The following is a 20,226-nucleotide window of genomic DNA, read 5'->3' on the forward strand; positions in this document are numbered from 1 at the left end:
ACTTTGGGAGGCCACGGTGGGCAGATCACGAGGTCAGGAGTTCAAGACAAGCCTGGCCAACAGAGTAAAACCCCGTCTCAACTAAAAATATAAAATATTAGCCAGGCGCGGTGGTGTGCGCTTGTAATCCCAGCTACTGGGGAGGCTGAAGCACAAGAATCACTTAAACCCAGGAGACAGAGATGCCAGTGAGCCAAGATTGCGCCACTGCACTCCAGCCTGGGTAACAGAGCGAGACTCTGTCTCAAAAACAAAACAAAACAAAAAAATAAATTCCTACAATTCAAGTAAAAACTGCCTTATACTTAGCGTCCCGTTTCCTCCTTCACTCACGTTCCTTAGAATGACAGACTTCGATTTACCAGCCAAAGATGGAAAATAGGAGTTGGAAGGAATGGGATAGGTAAAGGGAAATTAGCAACAAGCACAACGCACACACACACTTGGATCTTATTTGCAGTTTGGTAGCTCATGGCAATTCCGTCTTGGTCATATTTGGCCAGTTTTCTCTTATCATTTTCAATGTAATTTCCTTAAAGGGAGCCATATGTATGACAAGGCTTTGGGGGCGATTTCCTTTTGTAGTGACTCAGAATGTCTCCTCAATCATCATATTGAGAGTAAAAGTAAAATCCTCTACAATTTTGCTCCTCAAGAACATTTAGGTCTTAGTAGAATGTTCTTGTAGATTGCAAATCCCCACTGGTTTATGCTGACCAACATACTCACATTTGACCTTAGCTTCACTATTTTGCATTTTTCTTTCTTCCTTGCTTCCTTTCTTTCTTTTTACTTGTTCTTTGAAGAGGCCTAAATTGAAAATGGGGCATATGGCAAATAACTAAAATGTGACTTCTTGCAAATAAAATTCATCCTTTTAAGGAATCCCTGCATGTGAATATAGGGCAGAAGTGGCAAAGGAGCCCGTAAACCAAAATAAGCTTAAGGGCAGCTGTTATTTGACTATTGCAGGAAAATCCAAAATAAAACTAATTCAAGTTAGTTATCGACAGTTAAAAATTGAAGAGATCTCACATGAGCATCAATATTTCTGGCCTCTTTTGGAAGATTCTGAATATCTGGCAACCCTGGGTCTGCATTCACGCATGTCAGCCCCTGTGGAGCTCTGTTGGGGTGGCTGCTGTTAGGGCAAGCTTCGTACTTTGCCACAGTCCCCACTCCTCCTTATGACTTACTCCCGGCCTGCCATCCTCATTTCTATTCTCTCCTGGCCCCTCCTGTAGTCTTTGAGTTTACCACTGTTGCCATAGAATTATTTTTTCATTTTACCTTAATTCCTTTTTGCAAACCTCAGCCTTTGGATCTCTAATACTGTCCGTATCTGATTCATGGAATCAGCCTCCTGATTGGGATTAAAAGATGCGGTGTAGAAACTGATGGTGCATTTCACGTTCTAAAGGTGTTTGAGGAAATCGGTAGTGACAATGAGTTGAAATGGTGTAATAGCCAAAATACACACCTAAAAAAAAGTAACAACTGCTTGGTGTTCTTAATTTCGTAACTGATTTCCTATTGTTTTAGACCTCCTTGGAAGGTACCTTGAAGTATTCTGTGAATCACCAAAGTGGTAACAATTTTTCAGGATTCCTAACTCGGATAAAACCCACAAAAGTCTTCTTTTTAGTGTTCCAAATGGATCTAGTAGCATTTGGAACTTAGAAAAGAAATTGGTATGATTAAGAAATAATTCCTATTGCCATTTAATTAAAAGGATAACATCTCAATAAGGTTCAAAATTAATAATAAATGTTAACAATAACTTTTCATTTTTGTATGACTGGTTTTTGTTGACGTGAATATATATTTTATATCGTCATCATTACATTGTTTAAGCCATGAACATTATATCACAAGCTTGTCCATGTTGCTATCTAGTATTGTTTTTCTTTGTTAACGTTATTGTATCATAGATTTTGTTTCAGATGCTGTTACCACATTAATCACTACTTCACCTCTTGTCCACCGAGGTAGTTTTTCATTATTTGTTGTATTGTAGAGCACTGCTGGGAATAATTCTCATGCATCCAACTTCTCATCTGTTAAATTTTTCTCAAGCATGAGATCACTCCATTAAAAGTTGAACTTCTTTATGTTTTTTGCTCCATTCTGATGTTGCTGTCAAGAAGGGTATATCAATGTACTAAAAGCCCATAAAACGCTTTCCTGTTTTCCCGCGTTGGGAATCTTTCTACTACTTTATACACACTGTACACTTCTTACAACTCTAAAGTCAGTTAGCATACATGAATGAGAGTACCAGTATATTGTCTTAAACGCTTTAGTTTTGAATAACCAGAAAATACCATTGACCTTAGAAATGATTACTATGTATGAGATTAGAAGCTGGGTGCAGTGGTTCACACCTGTAATCCCAGCACTCTGGGAGGCTGAGGCAGGCGAATCGCTTGTGCTCAGGAGTTTAAGACCAGCCTGGGCAACATGGCAAAACCCCATCTCTACAAAAAATACAAAAATTAGGCAGGTGTGGTAGTGCACGCCTATAGTCCCAGGTACTCAGGAGGCTAAGGTGGGATCCCTTGAGCTGGGGAGGTGAAGGTTTCAGTGAACTGAGATCGCACCACTACACTCCAGCCTGGGAGACAGAGTGAGACACTGTCTCAGAAAAAAAAAAAAAGATTAGAGATACAAGGAATGTGGAATTCAGAATCATCACCAGACCAGAAGATCATACTAATGACAGTTTAACATATTGATAACCTTAATAATGATCACTATTTATTTAAAGTTAAAATAATAAAAGCGGAAAGGAAGTAAAGCTGTTATTATAGCCTTAGGAATTTTTAATTATATATCATGGAACCAACCAGATTAATGCTTAATAAATTCTTATCAAATCAATTTTAGCAATATTTTCCAAAAGGTCCTAGTTAAATGAATTGCTGTAGAAAGTGACTGACCTTCCACACCAAATAAATTGTAGCTTCTACAGATACCTGCATTATTACCAAAATACGTTATTTTCCCTTGGCTGAACTATATAGGGTAAGACATATCAATGTCTTTATGATGCTTTTATTATATAAAATGTTTTCATTCAGCCGAGAAAGAGAAAATATGCCATATATGACCACTTATGTTCTATATATAACTATTATAAACTCATGGGAAATAATAGATTTTATTAGTATTTTTTAACCATCAGTTTAACCATTATTAAGTTTGTTAGCTAGGAACAGTATCTGTTAATCATTTTAAAAGGATAATTCTCTATTAATTTATCAGAATGTTTTTGATAAGCATTGTTTTCTAAAATATATTGTTAGTACACCTTTTTAGGTGATTTTTAATTATTCTAATAAGCAGATAGGGCTTGATTTTTCAATTGAAGACCATTGAAGCAATTATCTCAACTAAAAATGAAGTTAGTTTAATTTGTTTTTAATCCTTTGGTTGAGAAACTGAGAGAAATATGTCTCACTTAAAAATTTAAGACACAGGGCCGGTGGCTCACGCCTGTAATCCAAGCACTTTGGAGGCCAAGGTGGGCGGATCACCTGAGGTCGGGAGTTCAAGACCAGCCTGACCAACAGGGTGAAACCCCGTCTTTAAAAAAAAAAAAAAAAATTAAGACACAGAATATGGCTGGGCATGATGGCTTACACTTGTAATCCCAGCACTTTGGGAGGCTGAGGCGGGCAGATCACCTGAGACCAGCCTGACCAACATGGAGAAACCCTGTCTCTATTAAAACAAACAAACAAACAAAAAAGACACAGAACATAGAATGCTATTTATTCTATATAAGAGATACTTTCAAATAGATTTTACTTCTGTGAGATGGTGAAGAGAAAACATCTCCTTAAATGCATGATTTTTCAATTCTAGAGAATCCAACTATAGGGCGGTGCACTGATACTCAGCGTTAGTAGAATGTTTTATACTAACTGGTTAATGCAGTATACTGATTGATTTGCTGCATTAGAACAACATTTGAAGGGAAAAATCTGGCTTTTCCCTCTGGCTGGCTCAGCTTCTGCAACCTCAGTCCTTGCAATTCCAGTGCTTCTGGCCGTGGCTTGCTTGTTGACTTTGTTGTACTTGACTTTGACCTTATCCTGGCACACAAATTCCAGTGTCCTTCCGCAGGCTCATCTTAGTTTTCACAAATTCAGTCACCAGCTGATCTGAGAAGTGCCTACCAGCTTTTGATGACCTTGACTCAAAAGGGACCCTGTTGTCATCCAGGAGTTTGTAATTAGGCAGCAAATTGTATGTCTTCATAAAATTACTGTCTATTTTTTAGCCAGCATTTTATCTTGACTCCTTAACTACCTACGTATATCCTTCTCCCCCTCCTCCTCCTCCTCCTCCTCTTCTTCTTCATCATCTTACCATTTAATCAATAATGACAATCAATCTGTCAGAATATGTAAAAGGAATCCATGTAATTCACAGGCAGGAGTTGTTATTTCTGTAGTAAAGACCTGACTGCAGCATTTGCACAAGATAAATAGGAAATGGCAAACCTGGGGAAGCAAGTTTGAACTCAGTCTGGAAGTCGTAGCCTAAGCAGCTTGCTCTTCACGCTGCCCTTTCCGTGTTGGGCTTTTCCTCTTAGATGTCTTCCTTCCCCATATCATTTCAGTCTCCTCCCTCCCTCTGTTCCCACCTCCTTCCATCCCTCCCTCCCTCTCTTTCTCTGACACAATGACTCAGCTAGTTTAAGAGAATGGTATTGTTTTGAAGTCTGAAAATACGATAGTTTAGATTTTACTGATTTTTAAAGCAACTCACAGAAGTGTGTTAGCCTTAGATACATAATCAGCCCTTGAGCTATATAGTCAACAAGACACATCGACATAATAGTAAAAGCTGCCTTTATGTTTCACTGCATTCAAACAAGTAGATATGTGTTTGTTTGATGTATTGCAAAGCCTGTGTTCTTAAGCATGTACCAAAATCACATTTATTTCATTAACGCATTTACTCATTCACCAGAATTTAACAAAATTTAGTGAATACCTACTATGTGTCAGGCACTTTTCTTGGCTCTTGATATACAGTGATATTCAAATAAACTCAGAGCCTGGTAGGGGAGGTGAGAGACAAATATGTACTGATGTTCATATATATTCCTGGAATAAATAAAGGCATTAGGGCAAGGCTGGCCATGACAGGTGACTATACCATAATAGGTAGAAGGTAGCAGTGCAGGTGTGGGTTGAGAAGAACCTTATAGGAAAGAAGGTCAATTTGTCCCATTGCAATGAGCTCAGGCTACAACCTGGTGCAGGACTTGGAAGTAATAGAAAGCGACCCTGGAAAGGTAGGCAGGGGCCTGAAGACAGACAGCCAGGTTAGTGACAGCAGACCTTCCCAGTGGCATAGCTGAACAGTTTTAAGAATAGGATAGGTTTTCATTTTATAAAATCACCCTGATGACACGGTGGAGAATGGATTAGATGTGGGTAACACCTAAGATAAAGAAGCAGGTACAGAGACTCAAAATATGCAGATGAGAGGTGGTGGAGACCAGAATCAAAACTGTGAGGAAGAGGACTGTTTAACTGTGTCCCAAGTTACACTTCAACTATGTATTTCATCAGCCAGCATGTCCTGTGCACACACAACCTGCTGTTACTGCTTTCCATGTTCTGTATCTGGAAGGAGCTCAAGTCAATGCTGTTTAAAGTTAATTCCTGGACTAATGGCCTCAGTATTTTATACTTTATAAATTATATTTTTTCCTACAGAGATTTTTCTATTTATGTGTGTTCCATGTCCCCGTATCACTATACTTTCTTTTTCCACAGGATTCAATTCTTGAACTGGTAGGAGTGAAGAGTAGTCTGTTGAAACCTGTAATCTTTTTTTTTTGAGACAGAGTCTTGCTCTGTCACCCAGGCTGGAATACAGTAGCATGATCATGACTCACTGCAACCTCTGCCTCCCAGGTTCAAGTAATTCTCCCTGTCTCAGCCTCCCACGTAGCAGGGATTACAGGCACCCGCTAGCATGCCTGGCTAATTTTTGTATTTTTAGTAGAGTTGGGGTTTCACCATGTTGGCCAGGCTGGTCTCGAGCTCCTGACCTCAGGTAATCCACTCACCAAAGTGCTGGGATTACAGGTGTGAGCCACCATACCCAGTGGAAGCCTCTAATCTTTTAGGCTTGTATTTTCTTTGAACATAGTTTCCACAGAATTATTTCCTGTAGGGGAAGGCCTGGGTACTTCTTGATGTCAGAACATGTTGTCTTTAGTTTGGAATCTGCCAAAACAAAAGTTAATTCAAAAATGTTAATTCCTGTCACCCCAGCATTTTAGGAGGCCAAGGCAGGAGGATTGCTTGAGCCCAGGAGTCCGAGACTGGCCTGGGTAACATAGCGAGACCTCTTCTCTACAAAAAATTTAAAAATTCGCTCAGTGTGCTGGCATGCACTGATAGTCCCAGCTGCTTAAGAGGCCAAGGCAGGAGGATTGCTTGTGCCTGGGAGGTTGAGGCTGCCGTGAGCCACTGCACTCCAGCAAGTGACAGAGTGAGACCGTGTCTCAAAAAAAAGAAAAAATTTATTAATTCACAAAATTGTCAAACACATTTTGAGAAATACATTTTTATCTTTGCTGTATATTTTTCAATAGGTAATGGTTCAAAAATTTTTAAGTACACAGGGTGTACAATAGATGGTAGATTTCTACCGTAACTCTGCCCACCCAACCTTTTGTATTTTTCCAAAAACATTCTATGCATATATTAGGAAATGCATATAAATATGTACACATGTACAAACAAATATGCATTTTGTATATGTATTAATACCATTGGCACGATCACAAGCATTGTTATGCATGCTGGTTTTTTTTTTTTCACTTGATGGATGTTCTTCTTTCCTATCAATTCATCTTTTTGTTTCTTTTTAATCAGAAGAAGTTATGAAGGGGAAGGAAGACATGCTCGAACTCTTCAAGAAAGCTTCGGCTATTTCTATGTGTACAATAGAAATATTTCTTGCCAAATGATAAAATGACAGTTACAAGAATGTTTCTATTCAGAATTATTCAATAGAAATATGATATTAACTGCATATGTAAATTTAAATTCTCTAGTCGTCATGTTAGAAAAAGTGAAAAGAAGCCAGGCACCATGGCTCACGCCTATAATTCCAGCACTTAGCGGGGCCAAAACAGGAGGACCACTTGAGCCCAGGAGTTTAAGACCAGCCTGGGCAACATGGGTATCTCTACAAAAAAAGTAAAAAGGTTATCCAGGCATGGTAGCATGCGTCTGAAGTCTCAGCTACTCAGGAAGCTGAGATGGGAGGATCACTTGAGCCCAGGAGATTGAGGCTGCAGTGAACCATCATCTTGCAACTGCACTCCAGGCTGGGTGACAGAACGAGACCCTGTTTCAAAAAATAAAATAAAAAGAAGCAGGTGAACTTAATTTTAGTAATAGATTTTAATTGATACAATATATCCGTAATGTTATCATTTCAACATGCAATTCATATGTGGCTAACACCTATAATTCCACTTTGGGAGGCTGAGGTGGGTGGATTCCTTGAGGCAAAGAGTTCAAGACCAGCTTGGGCAACATGGAGAAACACCATCTCTACAAAAACTAAAAAATTAGCCAGGCATGGTGATACACACCTGTAGTTCCAGCTACTCAGGAGGCTGAGATGGGAGGATCACTTGAGCCTCGGAAGCAGAGGTTGCAGTGAGACAAGATTGCACTAGTTCTCTCCTGATTGGGTGACAAAGTGAGACCCTGTCCAAAAAAAAAAAAAAAAAATTATACACACACATTGTTGTTTTTCTCATTCAACCTTTGGAATTCAGCATTATGCACTTAACAGCATATCTTGATTTGAACTAGCCACATTTCAAATGCTCACCAGCCACATTTGGCGAAGAGCTACTGTGCTGGATGGTGCAGTTCTAGAACTTCTTACCAATAGTTTTAACTAGATAGAATTTCCACACAGAAATCTAAATTTGAATAACAACTGATTTTAAAATAAAATTTAAGAGGGCATATATTTTGTTTTCCTTTTTTTTTTTTTTTTTTTTTTTTGAGTTCAAGCAATTTTTTCTTGAATTCAAGCAATTCTCCTGCCTCAGCCTCCCAAGTAGCTGAGATTAGAGGCGCTCACCACCACGTCCAGCTAATTTTTATATTTTTGGTAGAGATGGGGTTTCACCATGTTGGCCAGGCTGGTCTGGAACTCCTGACCTCAAGTGATCTGCCCACCTCAGCCTCCCAAAGTGCTAAGATTACAGGTGTGAGCCACCACACCTGGCCCATTTTTCTTTTAAACTGAAATATTGGACCAAACGTTTGCTGTTTTGCTGATTCTGCTTTGTCTTTGATTGGTGACAATGCTATTTAAAATAGATCTATATTAGATGTTTGTACCTGTATACCCTTTTCATATATCTCTTATTTGTTACTAAATCTCCTGTCAGTATAAGAACTTAATTACTTAGGTGTATTCTAACAGAATATATTCCTTAAACATTCTTAAAACAGTATAATTAGGCCGGGCCTGGTGGCTCACGCCTGTAATCCAAGCACTTTGGAGGCCAAGGCGGGTGGCTCACCTGAGGTCGGGAGTTCAAGACCAGCCTGACCAGCATGGTGAAACCCCGTCTTAATACATAAAAAAGAAAAAGTATAATCACTTATTTTTTAATTGGTGTAATTAAGTTGTGAAAGCTCATGTTTCTTATTTTAAGCTTTAAAAGGTTTAAAATGCACCTGCCAGATTTAAATAGCAGAATTTATTGACACCATATATAGACTGAAAACATATCAAAGTCTTTCAAGGTTAGTTTCATGTGTCTTCCTTCTTCCCAGAATAAGAGAAAAGATAAAGATAATATTGAGTAAACCATTCCATGTCACAAATCGGACGCACTCAATGAATAATGCAGTAATTAGTAGAACATCTGATGACCATGGTCCTATTTGTATTTTTATTTTTATTTTTGTTTTTATTTACTATTCGGTCCTCTGTCAGGTATTCCTGTCCAGAAATTACATTTCCCCAAAAGATTTCAAATCAAAACCTGAGCACTGTAAGCAAAATGAGCTATAAGGAAAGGATGAAACTTTTTTTTTTTGAGACAGAGTCTTACTCTGTCACCAGACTGGTGTGCATTGGTGCGATCTCAGCTCACTGCAACCTCCACCTCCTGGGTTCAAGGGCTTCTCCTACCTTAGCCTCCCAAGTAGCTGAGACTACAGGCACATGCCACTATACCCAGTTAATTTTTGTATTTTTAGTAGTGATGGTGTTTCATCATGTTGGCCAGGATGGTCTCTATCTCTTGACTTTGTGATCCGCCCACCTTAGCCTCCCAAAGTGCTGGGATTACAGGCGTGAGCCACCGCACCAGGCCAAAGGATGAAACTTTTTAATTACTGAAGAGGTCAATGTGAAAATAAACTCCGTAGCGAGAACATGCATATTGTATTAGATCATACTTTTCAATTCATATTGACTATTTTAGCATCATTATGTAATTTTAAAATCTTAGATTTTGTTAAAACTTTACTAAATCCATGGAAATTGAAAGTTCCTTATTTAAATCCTTAGGAGAAAAACTACAATTTTTCTGTAATATATTCATGAAGTTAAATAATAAGAACTTATTTGATATTCTTTTGTTACAAATTTAAGAGCAAGAGTAATTAGTTCATACTTATGTTCACCTAAGGCCACCCATAAGTGCTGAAGATAGAGGCCTCCAGAAGGCGGCTGTGTCCAGAGAAGTAACAGGGAGGAACAGGTAGGCTGAGACATACGTGAGGCCCAGAACATTCCAGGCAATAACTACCTGCCTCTCCTGACGCTGCCCAAACCCCTAAATGATGCTTTCTAGCTCACTAAAAAAATAGCAGCAGCAGATACACAAGCTGAAAGAGACAATTCTAGGGTTTGTATCTAGATCACAGATTCTGCTTCAGACTTGCTGAAGTGACCAGCCTCTACCCAGTAATAACAAACTAGTCTAAATGCAGAATAAAATAAGTATACATTTTAATCTCACCACCTGCTATCTGTGTGTGCTCTCTACCCTCGAGATATAGAAAAGCCTTTATTCCACCAACTGGCGATCACTAGCCTACAACACCAAATCCACAGTTTCTTTGGCATCCTTTGTTTCAGGGAGTTGGGTGCTGTATCAATCTACCTGTAATATTGCCTTGCCTTCATATCCCAAAGCCCTGCAAGCAAAGAAGAGTTCTTGTGGGCAACGAGAGCCCTCGGTTGTATTCCAGAGGACGGGCGCTGCCAGTGTCTTCTATACTGTACTCATACGTATTTAATCCAATCTGCTGGCACTAGTCTATATTATATTCTACTATTTGCCCCCACTGTAACTACATAGCAACCTCTGTTACAACACTCTCTGATTGTAAGGCATTATCCGCGATGGTATATCTAAACTCTGTCTTGCAAAGGGACGTCTTCTATCTGCAAAGAATAATAAGGAAGCATATTAAGAGAAAGTCACAATAGGTACCCAGGGAAGCCAATCTCTAGGTTAACCAGCTATTTCCCTGTCCATCTCTCCTCATAAATGTAACAGGAGAGCCTACTGGAAAAATCCTGGAAGGGCATCTCCCAGCTCTGAGACTCTCTGATGCTATGAATTCAAGTTATTCTGTCCATGACTAGGTCTGGAGCTCATTGTGTAAAATCTATGCTTCTAAATAAATGTTACAGGCTTGGCGAGGTGGCTGACTCTTGTAATCCCAGCTCTTTAGCTGAGGCGGGTGGATCACAAGGTCAAGAGACTGAGACCATCATAGCCAACATGGTGAAACCCCATCTCTACTAAAAATACAAAAATTAGCTGGGCGTGGTGGCACACACCTGTAATCCCAGCTACTAGGGAGGCTAAAGCATGGGAATCGCTTGAACTCGGGAGGCAGAGGTTGCGGTGAGCCAAGATTGCGCCAATGCACTCTAGCCTGGGCGACAGAGCGAGACTCTGTCTCGAAAAATAATAATAAAAATAAATAACTAATTTTAAAAAATAAGTGTTATGAAATCTCAGCACCATATAGTAGTATAGTTCCCAAGAAAAGGGATTTTTTTTTTCCTAAGAAAAGGAAAATTCCCATTATCTAATATATAAAACAAACTTTTTTGACGATTTACAGTGACTGTGTTATGAACTGAGTAGACAAGACAGGAAGGAGCAGCGATGTTCCTGAGCACTTGCTGAATTCCGGCAACGTGCCAACACTTTGATACCTCTCTCTCTCTCTCTCTCTCTCTCTCTCTCTCTCTCTCTCTCTCTCTCTCTCTGTCAAAATGGGTGGGATTTGATATCTAAAAGTATACTGATATTGTTACATGGAATATGGAAGCCACTGATTTAATTCAGGGATGTCTCTCAACATGACAGGCACCTAAACTCCTCTGAGGCATTGTAAACGGTTAGGAAAATGGACCTTTCTACACACTAAATCTGGCTTCAGTGGCTCTTTTGAGCTCTGAGGGAGTTGGGCAGGGGCAGCCTGAGCTCCGGCTGTGAGCGTAGCTCAAGTGATGTGTACTTATCATGTTCATGGAAGGCCCAGGCCTTGCCACTTCTATTCCTTTGTTTTCAAAGATGTAGTGAGCTAGGCGCGATGGCTCATGCCTATAATCCCAGCACTTTGGGAGGCCAAGGTGGGTGGATCTCTTGAGCCCAGGAGTTTGAGCCAAGCCTGGGCAACTTGGTGAAACCTTGTTGCTACAAAAAAATACAAAAACTAACCAGGCATGACAGTATGTGACTGTAGTTCCAGGAGGTGGGGGCTGCAGTGAGCTGTGATTGCACCACTGCACTCTAGCCTGGGTGACAGTGCCTAAATAAATAAAAAGAAAGAGAGAGAGAGAAGAAGAAGGAAGGAAGGAAGGAAAGAAAAAGGAAGGCAGAGAAAGAAAGAAAAAAAGAAAAGGGGAGGGAGGAAGGAAGGAAGGAAGGAGTGAGCCTCCTTTGGGAGGCTGAGGCAGGTGGATCGCCTGAGGTCAGGAGTTCAAGACCAGCCTGACCAACATGGTGAAACCCCTTCTCTACTAAAAACACAAAAACTAGTTAGATGTGGTGGTAGGCACCTATAATCCCAGCTACTCAGGAGGCCGAAGCAGGAGAATCGCTTGAACCTGAGAGATGGAGGTTGCAGTGAGCTGAGATTGTGCCATTGTGCTCCAACCTGGGCAACAAGAGCGAAACTCCATCTCATAAGTAAATTAATAAGAGGCCAGGCGTGGTGGCTGACGCCTGTCATCCCAGCACTTTGGGAGGCCAAGGCAGGCAGATCATGAGGTCAAGAGATCGAGACCATCCTGGCCAACGTAATGAAACCCCGTCTCTACTAAAAATACAGAAAAAGTTAGCTGGGCATGGTGGTGCATACCTGTAGTCCCAGCTACTGAGGAGGCTGAGGCAGGAGAATCGCTTGAACTGGGGAGATGGAGGTTGCAGTGACTTGAGATTGCATCACTACACTCCAGCCTGGTGACAGAGCAAGACTCCGTCTCAAAAAAAAAAAAAGAAAGTGTAAAGTCAGAAAGATACCACAGAACCACCAAATTCACTTCTCAGCCAAAAATAGTCATTGATATACTCTCCATATCACAAATTTAAAGTTTTGTGAATTGTACATGCAATAGTCAAGTTTATTTTTACTTTAGTCATTACTGGATCTCAGAGATTTTCTTTTCTTTTTTGGCATATAGATTATGTCACTTCAGTATGCCCAGTCCACAGATGAGGGACCACTTCTGGAGCTGGTCCTCTTGTGTGATTGAATTAGTTCCTGAATATTCTCAAGACTAGATTAGATCGTTACTCTTAAAATAATTACTTAAAAAAAAATTCTATAACTTGAAATTTTTATGGCCAGGCACGGTGGCTCACGCCTGTAATCCCAACACTTTGGGAGGCCAAGGTGGATGGATCGCTTGAGGTCAGGAGTTTGAGACCAGTCTGGCCAACATGGTGAAACCCCACCTCTACTACATACAAAAATCAGCCAGATGTAGTGGTGCATGCTTGTAATCCCAGCTACTCAGGAGGCTGAGACAGAGAGAACTGCTTGAACCCGGGAGGTGGAGGCTGCCTTGCGCTGAGATGGCACCATTGCATTTCAGCCTGGGCAACAAAGCGAGACTCCATCTCAAAAAAAAAAAAGAAAAATTTGCATTTAAGACATATGAAAATACATAATTTATTTTGCAGAATAATGATCAAGAGGAGAACTGTCATTTTAACTAAAATTATTCTTGGATGCACACAGTGGCTCATGCCTGTAATCCCAGCACTCTGGGAGGCCAAGGTGGGCGGATCACGGGGTCAGAAGTTCAGTCAAGATCAGCCTGGCCAACATGGTGAAACCCTGTCTCTACTAAAAATACAAAAATTAGCTGGGCATGGTGGTGCGTTCCTGTAATCCCAGCTACCCCGGAAGCTGAGGCAGGAGAATTGCTTGAACCGTTTCCTGGGAGGCGGAGGTTGCAGTGAGCCAAGATCACGCCCCTGCCCTCCAGCCTGAGCCACAGAGCGAGACTCTATCTCAAAAAAAAAAAAAAAAAAGTTATTGTTAGTGGATATAAAAGTTGGTGTCCTTTTTTTAGTTGAAGGAGACACATTTTCCTCATCTTAAGAACTTTTTTGCTGCTCTTATGCTGGTCATCTAATCCATTCTTTTGCTGTAGACTGAGCCTTGCCTCCCAGTTCTTCATTGCACTTCAGATTATGTCTTACTACAAAGAGAAATTAGTCTGTGATCAGTTTGGATCGTAAGAACTGAAATTGTACCTTTAGAGTAGAAGCCAGGCATGCGATGTATACCTGTGGGCCCAGCTACTCAGGAGGCTGAGGTGGGAGAATCACTTGAGCCCGGGAGTTAGAGACTGTAGTGAGCTGAGATCATGCCACTGCATTCCAGCCTGGGTGACAGAACAAGACCCTGTCTCTAAAATGTAAAAAGAAGAAAAGAAAGAAATTTAAAGTAGGAAGGGCTACCATTTACTTCTGGCCAAGCTTCACCTCTAATCATGAGATATTTTAAAAGACTAGTTCTGAGGTCCTGTGCTCTGAGTAGGTATTTATGGAATAAGCCATTATGTAATGACATTAGAATCAGTTAAACATAAATTTTTTTCTCTTTTAATGCACAACTTGACATGAAAAGCAAAAAGAGGTAAGTTGGCTATAAACCTGTAGGTGAACCTTATTTTTCTTAATAGATTTATTCTTGAGTAGCTTTGCTTCAATTAAATTTCTATGAATCCAATACTTTTCCATTAGGAAGATTGTCATCGGAAGTTCTTATTCTTTTCTTTGAAAATGAATAAGCATCTTCTGTAAACTTAGATTTTCAAGCTATCTAATTTTTAAACATTTTGCTTTTCCTTTAACCAAGTCATACTTATGGTTTAATTTGCTTGTGAAGGCATAGGGCATTTTGAAACACTTGGTTTAGTTTTGAGATAACTGAATTGTTTCTTTCACCAAAAATGTGAATTACATGTTATAAGTATTTTCTATTTTCTTAAAAATGAAAAAAGAAAAAGCCAAGAAAAACTGACATTGGTGAAAGTCTGTAATTTTCAGATCCATCGATTTACAGAAGAAGATGCCCTGAACCTCTCAGAATATTTTCTAGTGTGATTTTTTTTAAATGATTAAAAGAAATGAAGAAAATATTAAACAAGAAGATCAAACACATTTCTTTGAGTGGTGTCTCATACATTTTTCTTGTTTGGGATCTATTTTGTAATTGGTCATTTTACTGGATTCTTGGTTGTAGTTTAACTTATTTCTCTTTTGTTTCTTTTTGATGATGTACCAGTTCTAACATTTCAAAGGTGCCGCTGGTCCTCATTAGATATGTGCTGTTAATTGACTTTGCTTAGCAAGAACAGACCATCGTACCACCATGAGTTAACTGTGCCAGCTGACTTTGCTCTTGAGAAGGTCATTTCTAAACAAAACATTATTTTTTGAAAGGTTTTTAATTGGTGTAAGAATCTGGCAGCAAAATGTACTTTTACCTCTTGGTGCCACTGTGTTTAATTACTCTTTCCCCTTATCCTCCATGTCTTTCCTGCCATAGGCTGTTGACAACACACACGCTCACGGTTTAATTGTAAGTTGTTCAGAAACAAAAAGCTGACTGTACTGCAGGGCATTTTTATATTTCTCTTTTGCAAGATTGGAAATAAAAATAGATTTTCGTATGAATATTGCTTTGTTTAATCAGCAAGTCATCTGATACTCATCAGGACAGCAAATGGAAAGATGGGTGAAAGGTTTTATCAAATCTATAACCACTGAAAAGTCTAAAAATGCTCCCTCTCTACTTAGCAAGGCATGCTCTGATTCTACGTTGTTGAAGAAGACTTTAATGCTTGCCATGGAAGTGTGTTGAACTATATGCAGTTGTCATTTATGTGAGGAAGAGCCAGATACTTTTTAAGATTTGTCACCAGGTCTTATTTTTGCATTGTCTATATTGAAATTTTTTGATGTGTCTCAACAATTTCTTCTTTTGTTTCTCTGGAAGTTTTTAATGAAGAATGATTGTTTCTGACTATCAAGGGTGTATGCTCTAATGGGATTTGCTGTGTTAAAGACTGATGTAAATTTGTCTGAAGTGTCTGGTAATATAAATTAGCAGGTTACGCCCCTGAGAAATCAGAAATTACGCTATCATCTGTGAATACTTTCAGAATAACTAATGTTTTAACAGGGGATATAAAATGTTTGGTGAAAAGGGATGAGATAGCCAACTCTATGTGTTTGATTATAAAATGCTGAAAGTGGTTCACAGCTCTCCATTTTTATTCATGTCAGTGTGCCATTAAATTCATCATTAGATTTTTGAAAATAGTTCTTTTCCTAGCTACTGTTAATATTTATGTAAATGTTTCTATCTCATGCTCTTCTTTTATGTATTTATTTCTTAAGTTTTTTCTTATTTCTAAATTCTCTGTATGTGCATTTTTCAGTTTATTTGTTTAGGAATTCATAGGACTTTTTAAATGTTCGAGTTGTTACTACAAGGAGAATGTATTTTGATGCTTCTTTCCATTAACTTTTCTGTTAATTCACTAACATTATTAATCATTTTGTAGATTTAGTGAGGAATAACTTACTGCTAATGTTATTTGGCACATCTTAAATGATGGCAATTTAAAAATTATTTTCAAGATTGATATAATAAGGTCTTACAGTTACCAAGGAAGAATAATTGGTCATCTGTTAACACTAAATTAACTTTAAAATCTTTATCAGATAATATTTCTCCTTTCTTATTCCTTTTGTTAGAAAGATGTTACAATGTCAGGAATGTCTAAATTGTAAACTCTTCCTTCAAGTGAATTAATTAAACAATGACATTAATTATATTAATAAAGATCTAAATCTGGGAGCCACAGTGGCTCAGGCCAGTTGTCATGGCGCTGGAGGAGACAAGGCCATGCGTTTGAGGCCGGCCTGGCAACATAAGCACCTCTCAGTTCATTTAAAAAAAAAAAAGAAAAGAAAAGAAAGAAAGAAATCCAAGATTCTTTTAAGGGAGGTGGAGTCAGTACTTTAGCAAATATTTTGCACTCACATGCAAATTCCCTAGCAAACTGTTGTTGGGAAATGAAGAATTATAAGGCGTGGTCCTGCCTGCTCTCAAGGAACTGCATAGTATGGCTGGGGAGGATAGACATAGTGCAAGGAAAGCAGTGCTCTGGAGTTCTACAAGAAATGCCAAAGCAAGCCGGGCGCAGTGACTCAGGCCTGTAATCCCAGCACTTTGGGAGGCTAAGGCAAGCAGATCACTTGAGGTCAGGAGTTCAAGACCAGCCTGGGCAACATGGTGAAACTCTATCTCTGCTAAAAATACAAAAATTAGCCAGGCAGGTTGGCACGTGCCTGTAAATCCCAACTACTTGGGAGGGGGCTGAGGCATGAGAATTGCTTGAACCTGGGAAGAGAAGATTGCAGTGAGCCGAGATATGGAGATCGTACCACTGCACTCCAGCCTGGGCGATACAGCAAGACTGTCTCAAAAAAAAAAAAAAAAGAAAAAAGAAAAAAATGCTGAAGGAGATGAGAGAAGTGCCAAAGGAGTGCTAAAGCAGATACCTCCTTTTGGGGTGGCCAGAAATAATGACTGACATTTACTTTGCATAGTCTGACAGACAAGAGCATTTCCAGTGAATATAATGATAGGAGGAACAGCTTGTTGAAATGAATTCCTCCTCTGATCCATTTTGCCCTTTCTTATTTCATTGTTATTAATAGCATTGACTTTGTTTCTTGAAGCTGAAAACGTTAAGGGCATTGGAGTCCTCCCTTTCCTTTACCTGTCATGTCGAATTCAATATATGAATTTGGGGGGACACAATTTAATCTGTAACATCACGGGCCATTCTACTGAAAGGGCACAGGGTGAACAGTCAGAAATCTGGGCACAGGCTCTCACTCTGCCACTCTCTCCATGGGCCCTAAGAAAATCACTTAACCCTTCTGATCCTCAGTGTTCTAATCTGTAAAATGGGGATTATGACTACCAATCTCACTTGAGGTTTTTTTTCTGGTTTTTTTCTTTTTTTTTTTTTTTTCCTCCCGTGTTCAGGTGATTCCCGTGCCTCAGCTTTACCAGTAGCTGGGACTACAGGCACACATCACCACACCTGGCTAATTTTTGGTTTTGTTTGTTTGTTTTAACGGATTCTCATGCCTCAGCTTCCCCCCATTATAGGCGTGGGCCACCATGCCCGGCCTCTGTAAGACTTTTACAATGAACAAAAGCTTTTTAGTGCCTAGAGTACTCATTTGAGGCCAGGTGCAGTGGCTCATGCCTGTAATACCAGCATTTTGGGAAAATGAGGTGGGTAGATAGCTTCAGTTCTGGAGTTCAGGACCAGCCTGGCTAACGTGGTGAAACCTTGTCACTACTAAAATAACAAAAATGGTCAGGCATGGTGGTTTCTGCCTGGCATCCCAACACTTTGAGAGGCTGAGGCAGGTGGATCACCTGAGGTCAGGAGTGTGAGACCAGCCTGGCCAACATGCTGAAACCCCATCTTTACTAAAAATACAAAAATTAGCGGGTGTGGCGGCACACACCTGTAATTCCAGCTACTCGGGAGGCTGAGGCAGGAGAATTGCTTGAACCTGGCAGATGGATGTTGCAGTGCACTTCAGCCTGGGTGACAGAACGAGACTCCATTTCAAAAAAAAAAGAAGAAAAAAAAGGCCGGGCACAGCCCAGCTCACGCTGGTAATCCTGGCACTTTGGGAGGCTGAGGCAGGCAGATCACCTGAGGTCGAGAGTTGGAGACCATCCTGATCAACATGGAGAAACCCCATCTCTGCTAAAAATACAAAATTAGCCAGGCATGGTGGTGCATGCCTGTAATACCAGCTACTCGGGAGGCTGAGGCAGGAGAATTGCTTGAACCCGGGAGGTAGAGGTTGCAGTGAGCCGAGATCATGCCGTTGCACTCCATCCTGGGCAACAAGAGCAAAACTGCGTCTCAAAAACAGACAAACAAAAATAAGCTATGCATGGTGGTGTGTGCCTGTAGTCCCAGATACTTGGTAGGCAGAGGCAGGAGAATCTCTCGAACCTGGGAGGTGGAGGTTGCAGTGAGCCAAGATTGCACCACTGCACTCCAGCCTGGCAACAGAGGGAGACTCCATTTAAAAAAAAAAAAAAAAAAAAAAAAAGTCATACAGAAACCGGCTTTGCCTAAACTGAGTTTCTCATTTCTAAATTAAAATAAAATGTGCCAGGCGCAGTGGCGCACACCTGTAATCCCAGCACTTTGGGAGGCTGAGGCAGGTGGATCAGCTGAGGTTAGGAGTTTGAGACCAGCCTGGCCAACATAGTAAAAACCTGTCTCTACTAAAAATACCAAAAAAATACAAAAAAATTAAAAAATAGCTGGGTGTGGTGGCACACGCCTGTAATCCCAGCTACTAGGGAGGCTGAGGCAGGAAAATCACTTGAACCTGGGAGGCAGAGGTCGCAGTGAACTGAGATTGCAACATTGTACTCCAGCCTGGGCAACAAGAGTGAAACTCTGCCAATAAATAAATAAATGTGTCTCAGAGTTTTTACGAAGATTCAGGAGCTTTTTCACGCAAATTTATATACCGCTCTTTTTATAAGTATTACACATTACCATTATTTCTCATCCTTTCTTCTACATTTCTTCTGCCTGCTCTTCCTTTTTTGTCATTGCCTGAAATCCCAATTAATGAATAGTTTGGAAGAACATGGCCAGCTTTGCAGAAAGAAGAAAGATATCCTTTTCCCTCCCATAAGGACTAAAAGAGAATGCCTCTGTGCTTTCACCACTAACTATGGAGTGTTAATTTTAGGACAGCCTACAACTCTCTGTCAATTTCCTACTTAACAGCTTTCAAAATTAAATGTTTTTGCTTTTCTACTAACTGTTAATCATCTGTCCTTATTGAAAGATCTTTAACTATTTATTCCAAGTTTATAAGATTTGTGGTCTAAAGTGCTTGTCTTAGTCCATTTTCTGTTGCTTATACTGAATACTTGAAATTGGGTGATTTATAAAGAAAAAGAATTTGTCATTTGCAGTTATGGAGGCTGAGAAGTCCAAGGTCAAGGTAAACATACGGTGAGAGCCTTCTTGCTGGTGGGGACTGCAGAGTCCCAAAGGGCATCACATGGCAAGGGGGCTAAGCATGCTAAGCCAGCTCTGTCTTCCTCTTATAAAGCCACCAGTTCCACTCCCATCATAACCCATGAATCCATTAACCCATTAATCCACTAATCCATGAATGGATTTATCCATTCATGAGGGCGGATCCTTATGAGCCAATCACGTCTTAAAAGGTTCTACGTCTCAATACTGCCACATTGGAGATGCAGTATCAACATGAATTTGGGAGGGGATATACAAACCATAGTAGTGGTATCTGTTAGAAATTAGCAGCAATGTTCTATTACAGCAATTGTTCAAAAACTTTAATTAAACCTTTTTTATAAGCAGTCTTGGAAATGTACACCAAGTTAGCAGAGATAATAACTAAGAATCTCAGCGAGAGGCATGTGTGTTCCTTATATGATCGACTTCCATTTCTTCTGCCTATTTTTAAGAATATAGGTGGGGCACGGTGGCTCATACCTGTAATCCCAGCACTTTGGAAGGCTGAGGCAGGAGGATAACCTGATGTTGGGAGTTTGAGACGAGCCTGGC

At 40.0% G+C, this 20,226-nt stretch overlaps 1 protein-coding gene across 5 annotated transcripts in view; it reads left to right on the plus strand.

Annotated features, from left to right (window-relative positions):
• The window catches only part of BICD1 (BICD cargo adaptor 1), a 289,925-nt gene that overhangs the window by 245,454 nt on the left and 24,245 nt on the right, over window positions 1-20,226 (plus strand). The gene's annotated exons all lie outside the window — the stretch shown is intronic.

The sequence above is a fragment of the Saimiri boliviensis genome, chromosome 7 (assembly GCF_048565385.1).
Source record: "Saimiri boliviensis isolate mSaiBol1 chromosome 7, mSaiBol1.pri, whole genome shotgun sequence".
Lineage (NCBI taxonomy): Eukaryota > Metazoa > Chordata > Mammalia > Primates > Cebidae > Saimiri > Saimiri boliviensis.